Raw genomic sequence first — 2,943 nt, 5'->3', positions numbered from 1 at the left:
ATTTACCACAAAAAGAAGCAAAATCACCACAAAAAAAACTTTGAAATCACCAACAATATGCTTCAAATCACCACAGAAAGAAGCAAAGTTACCACAGAGATAAAATCACCACAAAACAAGTGAAATCACCCAAATAGGTCTTGAAATCACCAATAATATGCTCGAAATCACCATAAAAAGGGACAAATTTACCACAAAAAAAGAAAAAAACACTGCAAACAGCCTTGAAATCACCAACAAATTGCTGAAAATCACCACAGAAACAGGCGAAGTTACCACAGAGAATCACCACAAAAAGAAGCCAGATCATCACAAACAGCCTTGAAATCACTAACAATATGCTCAAAATCATCACAACAAGACGGGGAAAAAGGAAAATCCAACATAATGGATCAATAAAATAAATGCTGCATGGCCCAAAAACTGAGGAGCACGTGGATGGTGAAACCTCTTCCTACAGCTGATGAGAGAATTAAAATAAGACGTGAACTTTAAAGATGCAAACTCATCACAGAAAGCCTTGAAATCTTCAATAATATGCTCGAAATCACCACAAAAAGAGGCAAAGTTCCCACAGAGACAACAAAACCACCACAAAAGATTAGAAATCATCACAAAAAGCCTTGAAACCAGTCCAAAATGACTTGAAATTCGTCAGAAATTGCTCAAAACGTGCTCATAATGACTAAAAAAATGTCTTGAAGCTTGACCAGAATGACTCACAAATGGTCCAAAATAATTAAAAGATCTGAAACATTTATCCAAAAATGACATTAAATTATCCACAGTTGCTTCAAACCTGTCCAGAATGACTCACAAATGGTCCGAAATACTAACAAAAGGACAAAAACTGGACCCAAAGGAATCAGAGTGTGTCTGAACGGATCCAAACTTGTTCAAAATCACCAGACATTGACTGGAAGAAACATAAATGACTTGAAATTTAGTTTAAATTGACTAAACAAGTCCAAAATGAGTAGAAATGTGTCCACAATTATTCAAAATGTGTTCAAAATGACAAAGAAACTTGATATTTTTGATTTAAAACTTGTCCAGGAAGATTCAGAAATAATCCAAAAATAACAGAAACTTGTCTCTTTCTTCCATTTGTTTTCTGGTTTGCGTCTTTCTGAGTTTTCTCTCCTTCATGTTGTTCTGTTAAATAGAGCTCCAGGACTTTAGATTGAAAAATGAACCAACAGTGAAGATAAATCAGACAAAAACAAACAAAAAAACCACTCAGAAACTGTCGAGAGTTCAGAGGATTAATGTGAAATCCTCAGCTGCTAAGAAATCTGATCCTTTAATCATCAGAATATTTAAGAAAAACAGACTATTCCCTTCTTCTGTTTATATTAATGAGTTTGAAGCATTCAGAACCTGCTGCAGGTTTAGAAAAACTCATTTTAAATGTTTGTTTTCAGTCTGATTAAAAGGAAACAGAAATGAGCTGCCTGATTAAACTCCTATTCTTCATTTAAGAGCATTTAAAAGTATATTTTGCTGCCAAACATCCCATCATTTTCTGACCTTTCTGTCCTGTTTCTGCCTGAGATGAATGATCAGAGTGTTGGTTTACCTGCTGAATGAACCTCCTCCAGTCAGACCAGCCGGACCACCACTGACTTTAAGAAGTCGATAAAGTCGTCTCCGGTTCTCCGATCAGAGCCTCCTCCTCTCAGCTGACTCTCCTGGTTTTAGGCCTCAGGTTTGAATCCAGGAAATACATCGCTGCAACGCCTCACATTCTGTCATCTTGGAGCCCAAACTGAGTTCTGTCAAGTATTTGGTTTTCAGGTCTGGGAATTTTTAAAATTTCCCCCATAAAAAAAATCTGTAAATCCATTTAAGGTCCAATGTCTCCAGAAATAAAACTCCCAGAGGCATGAAATATGGTGGCAGCTCAGACCGAACTAAATGATTGAATGGATCCAACAGACGACACAGTTTTAATTATTGGCTCTTGAAAATGGAGGAAAGTGCAGAATTTTCAACTGTGTCTGGTTTAGTGTCTCCATAAAATTTCTGTCGGTGTTTATCGATGGATATATCCATGTTTCTGCTAAAATCCAGTCTTTGGTCCACATTTCTCCAACTGTTGAGGCTCTAACATTAGTAGAACCTGATATGAGGAAAGACAAAGTTCCAGTTTGTCGCTTTTTTGATGTGAAGTCTGCTCGAAACAAAAAAAAAATGTCCTAAATAACTTGAAAGTCATCCAAAATTGCAAAAATGAAAAATAATTTTACCTTGAAAATGGAGAAAACATCAGGATTTTCTTAGAGTGGTGTTACCGTCCAAGAAAGTTCCTGTGAATGTAGATTTATGGATGGATTCAGATTTATGATGATGAACACCAACATCTAGACCTCTATGAACGTCTAGACCTCCATGAACGTCTAAGGGTGCTTTCACACCTGTTAGTCCGTTAGAGTGGTTCGTTTGGACCCAAAAGTTGTTACAATGTTGCTATTTTCAACTGGTTCGGTTCGCATTCACACCAGTGTTTTCACAGTTGAACCAACTACGATGAATGTTATATCTCCCCCAATCGTTTGGCGGCGCTGTTCACAAAATAAGGTGTTTTAGATGACGTAGGTGAACGCTGATTGGCGCAGCATGTGAACAGGGAAAAATCCCGGAAGAAAACCACAGGCTGTGTTTATTCCATGGATCGATGTTTATTCGTAAACAATGAACTATGCTCTCCTGTTCATTCTTGTTGCCATATATTCGTATCATTGCTTTATGCAGCAAGCACAAATACTGCTGTTGTTCCAGCATGAAGCGCGAGTTTGCGCCTCCCAAAATTCCCTGTGCAGGTTGCTACGGAAGCTCTCGTAGACCAATGGTCTGCTGCGACATCAAGCCGGTCCGAATGGAGACAGGTTTGTGTTCTCACCAGGAGCGAACCGAACTGGAGTTCACTTAAAAGCTTCGGGA

This window comes from Acanthochromis polyacanthus, chromosome 17 (assembly GCF_021347895.1).
Source record: "Acanthochromis polyacanthus isolate Apoly-LR-REF ecotype Palm Island chromosome 17, KAUST_Apoly_ChrSc, whole genome shotgun sequence".
Taxonomy (NCBI): domain Eukaryota; kingdom Metazoa; phylum Chordata; class Actinopteri; family Pomacentridae; genus Acanthochromis; species Acanthochromis polyacanthus.
Note: the sequence above shows the minus strand (reverse complement) of the source record.